The sequence below is a fragment of the Salmo trutta genome, chromosome 15 (assembly GCF_901001165.1).
Source record: "Salmo trutta chromosome 15, fSalTru1.1, whole genome shotgun sequence".
NCBI lineage: Eukaryota > Metazoa > Chordata > Actinopteri > Salmoniformes > Salmonidae > Salmo > Salmo trutta.
The window spans coordinates 27,521,315-27,530,453 of record NC_042971.1 but is presented as its reverse complement, the minus strand read 5'-3'; the positions used below and the strand labels follow the sequence as shown (position 1 = coordinate 27,530,453).

General features: G+C 38.4%; 1 non-coding gene across 1 annotated transcript; it reads left to right on the top strand.

Moving 5' to 3' along the window:
* Positions 1-7,954: 7,954 nt before the first annotated feature.
* On the top strand, positions 7,955-8,029 carry trnaa-ugc (transfer RNA alanine (anticodon UGC)). The gene has a single exon. It is a non-coding gene; the product is annotated as a tRNA-Ala (tRNA).
* Positions 8,030-9,139: the final 1,110 nt, after the last annotated feature.

Genomic DNA, 9,139 nt, shown 5'->3' with positions numbered 1-9,139 from the left:
TACAGGCCTACCTTACATTATCAGTGCAGTGCTAGGGCCTAAACCTCTGTGGACGATAAGAGGGTTCAGAGCTAAAAACCTAAGAGCGAGAGGATTACTGTCATCTTAATTCTCATTATCTCAAAAAGATAATAATCAGGCCACCAACTGTTGTTGAACAGAACTGTTTACTGTGTGACTGATGGTAGTGCTCCAGGGAACTACAGTGAAAGAAACATCAACGGCACCTCAGCATGGAAATTTCCCAAAGTTGAATTTGAAACGCAGGTTGTGTGCCAGTCGGCATGCTGAAGACTGATTTAATTTCCAAATCGCCACAGACACACTTCCAGCACTTCTTTGGCTTCCCAGTGGCTTCTTACCATCTCATTGTTGCTGGAAAATTTAATTTGAGAGATTTATTTTGCTTCAGCTAATGTTGAAAATTGTGAATCTTGGTTACAATATTTAGGTGTGTGTCCTTTTCAATCTCTGAGATGTCCCAATTAACTGACCTCATTTCAACAACTAAATGCCCTTTCTTTTCAAAATGTTTTTTTTTTTACCCGATAGTGATGGAGAAGGGGCAAATTAGGGGAGAAAATCACCCATTTGTTTCAAAGACTATCTCACTAAAGACTAGTTTACTACTATCTCCAAAAACTGTAGTGTATTGTAGTGTAACGTAGTGTAGTATAGTGAAATATTGTTTGAGAGCTTTATAAACAGTCAGCATGGGTCCACTAAATCAAATCAAATCAAATGTTACTGGTCACGTACACATATTTAGCAGATGTTAACCTGTTTGGGATAGGGGGCAGTAGGGGGCAGTATTTTCATGGCCGGATGAAAAAACGTACCCGATTTTAAACTGGTTACTACTCTTGCCCAGAATATGCATATTATTAGTAGATTTGGATAGAAAACACTCTGAAGTTTCTAAAACTGTTTGAATGGTGTCTGTGAGTATAACAGAACTCATATGGCAGGCAAAAACCTGAGAAGATTCCAAGCAGGAAGTAGCATGTCTGAGAATTTGTAGTTCATCTTTCTATTCTCTTTCGAAACTACAGTATCAATAAAGCTTACTTTTATGTCTGCTGAATACCAACTATCAATCACTTAGAAAATGTATTTTCAGGTAGAGATACCTCGCCAAGCAACAGCTGCTCTCTATATAGCCTCATGATCCCACATTTTTCAGTCTCTTATGTATCAGGCATAAAGAAACACTGACCGAAAAGTAGATGCGCAATGGATTATGGTCATTGTAGTTAATTACTAAGTTTTATGCTCTAAACTATGTAGAATTTTAGCCTGTTGGAAACTACAACGCCCTAATACATTGCACAGTTCAGGTTGGATCTGATTAATCTCTAGAGTAATTGCAATGTGCGCATTGAGCTCACAGAAAAAACTAACGTAATGGTATTCAAATAATTGAATAATAACCCATGTTGGTCAATTAGTTGTCAAAAGTAGAAAAGTAACCTAAATTTCAGCTAATTGCGCATCACTATTGTCAATAATTATAGCCCAACTCCCTGGCCATTTTAGCCTTTGTTATTCTCAAATTACAGTTACAATGGCGAACATCCTCATTGAAATATGTATCTGTCATTGCAAGTTTATTCTTCAGCGGCATAATGGATTGTTTTGTAATGACCCCCTTGGCTGTGATGTGGATCTTGGAGGCAATAAAACATTGAATAGGCTCTGAAACACAGGAATAAAACACATTTGATCACTGTGGACGTTACGATGCCCCCTCAATTCCAACAGCAAAACTGAGGGCCATAACGGCCTCTAGGTGACACCCGACTTGGATTCGAGCGTCTTTGGTCTTTCTCTAATAATTTTCATAATTTTTTTCATTACATTTTTTGGGGGGTAGATCAGCTTTAAATATTGCAGAGAGATTGTAGCTTCCATCAATGTAATTGTGTGCATCTTTTCCAAAACCCCTATCTATTTATTTTTAAATGTATATACAGTACCATTGAAAAGTTTGGACATACCTACTCATTCAAGGGTTTTTCTTTATTTTTTTTACTATTTTCTAGATTGTAGAAGGCAAAAAGACATCAAAACATTGAAACAACACATATGGAATAATGTAGTAAGCAAAAAAGTGTAAATCAAATCAAAATATATTTGGGATTTTTGTTCCTTCAAAGTAGCCACCCTTTGCCTTGATGACAGCTTTGCACACACTTTGCATTCTCTCAACCAGCTTCACCTGGAATGCCAAATAGGTCTATCTTCTGTATACAATCCCTAACTTGTCACAACACAACAGATTGGCTCAAACGCATTAAGAAGGAAAGAAATTCCAGAAATGAACTTTAAACAAGGCACAACTTTTAATTGAAATGCATTCCAGGTGACTACCTCATGAAGCTGGTTGAGAGAATGCCACAAGTGTGCAAAGCTGCCATCAAGGCAAAGGGTGGCTACTTTGAAAAATCTCAAATATAAAATCTATTTTGATTCGTTTGACACTGTTTTGGTTACTACATGATTCCATATGTGTTATTTTGTAGTTTTGATGTCTTCACTATTATTCTATAATTTATAAAGAAGAAGAAAAACCCTTGAATGAGTACTTGTGTCCAAACTTTTGACTGGTACTGTATATATACATACATATATTTAAAAAATATAATTTCCTTTATTATTTTCCAGTTACCCTACCACCCCTCCCCTAATTGGAGTAAACTAATGAACAACACTACTTAGGATTCTACTTCCAGCTTATACATACTATATACATTTTACAGACACTATATATTTTACAACAGTTATATTTTATTTGTTTTTAGTCCTGTCCTTCCTCTACCCTTAAATTATCTTTTCTATTTCTGATGTCCATCCAGTTTGATTTCTATTTACCATATATTTTTTACCCCTCACATCTATCTCCTAACACCATCCATATGGTATTTGTATTTGCCATATATTTTTCAACTGTTCTGTGATGTTTCACAAAAGTTCTGAACCTTTCTATTCTCACAGTTTCTACAGATTGTAAATTAAAGATAAAGATTTTTTCTAAAGTATTATTATATTATTGATCGACTTTACAAATCACCCGGTAGTGATATCTGCAGGGTTAGCTCCAGGTAAATGTTGCAATTCTTCAGTCATTCCTGGACCTGTGACCAAAAACAAGCGACATATGGACAGTACCAAAATAAATGATCTAATGACTCTGTCTCCATTAAGAGCCTTTTCCTAAACCATGTGCCTCTACAAGAGTAGACAGATGTAAGCAAAGAAAATATAATTAGAAAAAAAACTCTCAGAAAGCTTATTTTACTAATCAAAACTATTCATTTTTGGGATCTCTCTTAGTGGTGCAATAATGCATTCTATAGTACATTCTGTTCACCAAGTTTACTTATCACCCAGTTCAATATGGAGTCGTGCCTCTGCATAACTTCTCACGATGGCTGATGGAGCAGAGCTGAGAGGCAATGCAGCGGATCATCTGTCTGGATATCGACTGGTAATACATAAAATTGAGATAGTGCATGACTGAAAGGCAGTGACGAAGCTGAAACCTGTCAAAAGTGGAGTAAGTTTGTAGAAAATGCAAAGATCGATGCTGGAAAGGGTTAGGAAAGTGCAATTGCTGTCTTCTGGCAACTAAACTGTTTAAGAAGGCAAGGACACACACTCACACCAACACAGACACTTCTGCAGGGAAAAAAAGACTAAAGTTCACACCTGCTGGCTACCCAAAAGATCAGTGGTGCATTCAGAACTATGTAGATTTTCTAGAACATGTTGATGGACGTGGGTAATTGCATCGTAATGAAAGCTTAATTCACACTGAAAATCTGGTAGTAAATAGAGTGACATTAAGTAAGTGTCACAACAGAGAAAATCCTGATACTAAAGCATGCCTTGCTATCTCTTTGCTAATATCACTTGCTGGTTTTTAGTGTATCCACGAAAAAGGATTGCCTCATTCATGACAGCTTGCATTCAATTTCTAGGGATATGTGTCTAAATGCTGTATTTAAAGAAATATTACCCAAGAGGACTGTTTTTGTTTATTTGGATATTTATATTTTACATACTGTATGGGCCAGGATGGAGAAAACTGGTGCGACCTTGAAGAACTTGCCACAAACCAAGTGAGATGAAGGGCACCCGAGCCAATGGCTTAAGTCGAGTCAAGATGGAGAAAGGTTCATTTGATTAGAAAATGTGATTATTTTATCTATGGATGTAGTTCTTACCTCTCGACACTGGTGTAAAGTACTTAAGTAAAAACACTTTAAAATACTACATAAGTCATTTTTTGGGGTATCTGTACTTTACTTTACAATTTATAATTTTTTTTACTTGTACTTTTACTTCACTACATTCCCAATGAAAATAATGTACTTTTTACTCCATACATTTTCCCTGACACCCAAAGTACTCATTACATTTTGAATGTGTCACGCCCTGATCTGTTCACTTGTCCTTGTGATTGTCTCCACCCCTCTCCAGGTGCCACCCATCTTACCCATTATCCCCTGTGTATTTATACCTGTGTTCTCTGTTTGTTTGTTACCAGTTCGTCTTGTTTGCCAAGTCAATCAGTGTTTTTTGTATCAGCTCCTGCTTTTCGCCAGTCTATCTTTTCTCGTCCTCCTGGTTTTGACCCTTGCCTGTCCTGACCCTGAGCCTGCCCGCCTGACCACTCTGCATGTCCCTAACCCTGAGCCTGCCTGCCGTCCTGTACCTTTGCCCCACCTCTGGATTACCGACCTCTGCCTGACCTGACCCTGAGGCTGCCATCCATCCTGTACCTTTGCCCCTGTTGCTGTAATAAACATTGTTGCTTCGACACGGTCTGCATCTGGGTCTTACCTTTATCCTGATAGAATGCTTAGCAGCACAGAAAAAATGTCCAATTCACGCACGTAAAATTAAAAAACAAGAAGATTCTGCCGTCTGATTTGCTTAATATAAGGTATTTAAAATGATTTAAACTTTTACTTTGAAGTATATTTTATCAATTAAAATGACTTTAATACTTAAGTATATTTAAAACCAAATACTATTAGACTTTTACTCAAGTAGTATTTTCTTGGGTGACTTTCACTTAAGTCATTTTCTATTAAGTTATCTTTACTTTTACTCAAGTATGACAATTGTGTACTTTTTCAACCACTGCCTCTCAACTCCCAACAAACAAATGCATTTCCCTTCATGAGATAAGAATAAAACACTTGACACTTATTGGGTATTATTTCAACGAGGTTTAAAACACAAAGAACCAAAAATACCCTTTATTTTCTGTATAAACTGAAAATAACAAAACGTTCACCCCACTATGTTGACAGGCGGAAGTTTGACAGAGTGACCTGGCTTTGAACCATGTTATTTCCATGAGAAAGAACATGCATGCTAAGGATGGTAGCAGGCCCATATGAAGTTCTCTTTTAATAGACACACCCAAGGATCAGGATTCACTTCATCAACCACACATTTACAGTCCACACACAAGTTCAAATCCTGAAACCCGAGTCCCCCCTCCCAAAATACCTAGCTAGTGGAAATGACCAGTGGCTTTTGGTGAACCTTGGTAGGAACATAGAATGAGGATTGTTGAAAGTGCAAAAGGCCGGATACAAGAAAAATGACAAGAACCCAGCCAGAGATGAAGAGAAACCATACGCTGTAAAATGCATGAACAAACCTAGCCAGTGTGCCAGACATGTATTTTCAGCAGGTTGTTCACAATTTAATGTCAAACCTGCCAGCACAAATCCAAATAAAGTAACTTTGAATTAAAAATGACATCTAGTGCAAAAAACAAATACGCTTCTTTCTACCTCTTCGAGAATTAATCATAATAAGAGGTCATATGATAAGACACAGACATTGACAAATGTCCATGGCATTTATTTATCAAAAAGTTCAATTTCCATAGAGATTTTTTTTTTAAAGCATTGTGAAGTGATTGAATAAGAGCCCAACTGAAATCCTGGTTGTCCTTGAGCAATGTGTCATGAAAATGATAGTTCGTAGAAAATGGAACTCTCCATATTTTCATACCTTTGAAATGTCAGATACATGGTAGAGCCAGTAGCCCAGAACCCAACCAACATGAAATGTAACCTCAAAGTCAATGGCACTGTGAATCAAAAATGGTCACTTTGTAAGATAGCTTTTGAGGGGATGAATTGTAGGTCTGTAGTTCTCTGAGAGAAAACGAAATCCAGATGGATAGAGGCAAAGGCTTTCCAAACTTCAAAGCACCATAACTGGACACCAGGCTGGAATATATGGCAGAAAAGTATTTAGCATATCTTGAGGCGTAGTCTAATTGCTTTCAAGCATTTTTCAGAACACAGTTTTGTATTTCAAAAACTGTCCAGTAGTCATAAGTAAACTGGTTTCAAGGAAATGTCCCTAGATAAGTTGTATTGAATTACTTGTGAGCTTTCTTTGGGGTTAAAGGTACAGCTGTGGTTGGGGGTGGAGACGTTGTATTGTCCAAACGGTAAAACTGAAAAAAAACACGTTTTTCAGTTACAAAAAATTCTGATTGATATCTGATGTAAAATACTGCTCATGTATATTTATGAGAATGACCACATATTTATCTTGTATTTAGTTAGGGGGAAATCTGAGCACTTCATATGGGCTCATACATATAAATCACCCTGTGAGATAAGGTCTAAGCTCCATCTTTGCTGAGTGATTGTATAAACCGCTCTGTTGATATTATTTTCTCACAGATTGTCCCCAGAGTTTTCTCCTCACTAGTTTTCCCACGGACAAGTCCCTGGGAATACATTGTATTGTACCCATCTATTTCTGAAAGTTCACATCCAATGTGTATTTGAATTTAGGAATATGACTGCCTGGACATTCGGGTTAGCCAGTCCAATTAGATACATGATATTTCAATTCAAGTCATTCTGGATGCTCACCCTTTGAAATGTCTTGAAACCCTTTAGTGGATGAATAAATATGTCTTTCCTCTGATGAGGATTTACTTTTTTTCCTTTGAAAACAAGGGTGAGAAAGAATAAACAAAGATTATACTAAGCTACAATCCATAAACTACCTAGATTAGCTATGTACGCAATGCTGTAAACAGTTATGTGAGGAAATTCTTTGAAAGGGATTGTGTGGCTCAGTGACTTAGTTACTTTGAGATGATTCAGGCATTACAATTGAAGCATACTACTGTAACTGGGGACCTTGAGTTACATGGATTTAATATTAGCAGTTGGTGGCAGTGGCTTGTTTAATAAGAAAACAAAAGTGTGAATTGTAGTCTCTATTTGTCCATAGACTGCTTTCAAGGTAAGTTAACAAATATATTTTTAATTTAGCTTAACTATCCCTGTCATTTACTTATTCATTAATGCTAAATATGCCTTTGATGTAACAAATTGTTTTAAATGGTGATTTTGTCTATATATATATTGTGTAAACTGCAAACTGAATTGCGTCATTGAGGAAATGAAAATTGCCTAAACTAAACTTTTTGTTTCTAAATACCATAATAGTATCAGTATTGACCACCATGGCCAAGAAAATGTCCTTTAGAACTAACGGCCTAGAAATTTCACATCAGTGCCTCAGTTAACTGCATTGATGATAATGGCGCCGGAGGAGATGGCTGCCGTTTTACAATCTCCTAACCAATTGTGCTATTGTGTGTGTGTTTTTTTCACGTTATTTGAAACTCATCCAGAAGCGGCGCTCCTAATGGCCGGGGACTTTAATGCAGGGAAACTTAAATATGTTTTGCCTAATTTCTACCAGCATGTTAAATGTGCAACCAGATGGAAAAAAACTCTAGACCACCTTTACTCCACACACAGAGACCTGTACAAAGCTCTCCCTCGCCCTCCATTTGGCAAATCTGACCATAATTCTATCCTCCTGATTCCTGCTTACAAGCAAAAACTGAAGCAGGAAGCACCAGTGACTCGGTCAATAAGAAAGTGGTCAGATTGGTCCCGTGTGGCTCAGTTGGTAGAGCATGGTGTTTGCAACGCCAGGGTTGTGGGTTCGATTCCCACGGGGACCAGTACGGAGAAAAATAAAATTTATGGAATGTATGCATTCAATACTGTAAGTCGCTCTGGATAAGAGCGTCTGCTAAATGACTAAAATGTAAATGTCAGATTAAGCAGATGCTAAGCTACAGGACTGTTTTGCTACCACAGACTGCAATATGTTCCAGGTTTCTTCCGATGGCATTGAGGAGTACACCAGGAGTACATCAGTCACTGGCTTCATCAATAAGTGCATCGATGACGTCATCCCCACAGTGACCGTACGTACATACCCCAACCAGAAGCCATAGATTACAGGCAACATCCGCACTGAGCTAAAGGGTTGAGCTGCTGCTTTCAAGGAGAGGGACTCTAATCCGGAAGTTTATAAAGAATCCCGCTACGCCCTCCGATGAACCATCAAACAGGCAAAGCGTCAATACAGGAGTAAGATTGAATCTTACTACACCGGCTCTGACGCTCGTCGGATGTGGCAGGGCTTGCAAATTATTACAGACTACAAAGGGAAGCACAGCCGTGAGCTGCCCAGTGACACGAGCCTACCAGGCGAGCTAAATTACTTCTATGCTCGCTTTGAGGCAAGTAACACTAAAACATGCATGAGAGCATCAGCTGACTACTGGACAGACTGTGTGATCATGATCCCCGTAGCCGATGTGAGTAAGGTCAACATTTAAACAGGTCAACATTCACAAGGCCGCAGGGCCAAACGGATTGCCAGGACGTGTACTCCGAGCACGCGCTGACCAACTGGCAAGTGTTTTCACTGACATTTTCAACCTGTCCCTGACTGAGTCTGTAATACCAACAGGTTTCAAGCAGACTACCATAGTCCCTGTGCCCAAGGACACTAAGGTAACCTGCCTAAATGACTACCGACCTGTAGCACTCACGTCTGTAGCCATGATCTGCTTTGAAAGGCTGGTCATGGTTTACATCAACACCATTGTAACAGAAACCTTAGACCCACTCCAATTTGCATAGCGCCCCAACAGATGATGCAATCTCTATTGCACTCAACACTGCCCTTTAACACCTGGACAAAAGGAACACCTATGTGAGAATGCTATTCATTGACTACAGCTCAGCGTTCAACACCATAGTGCCCTCAAAGCTCATCA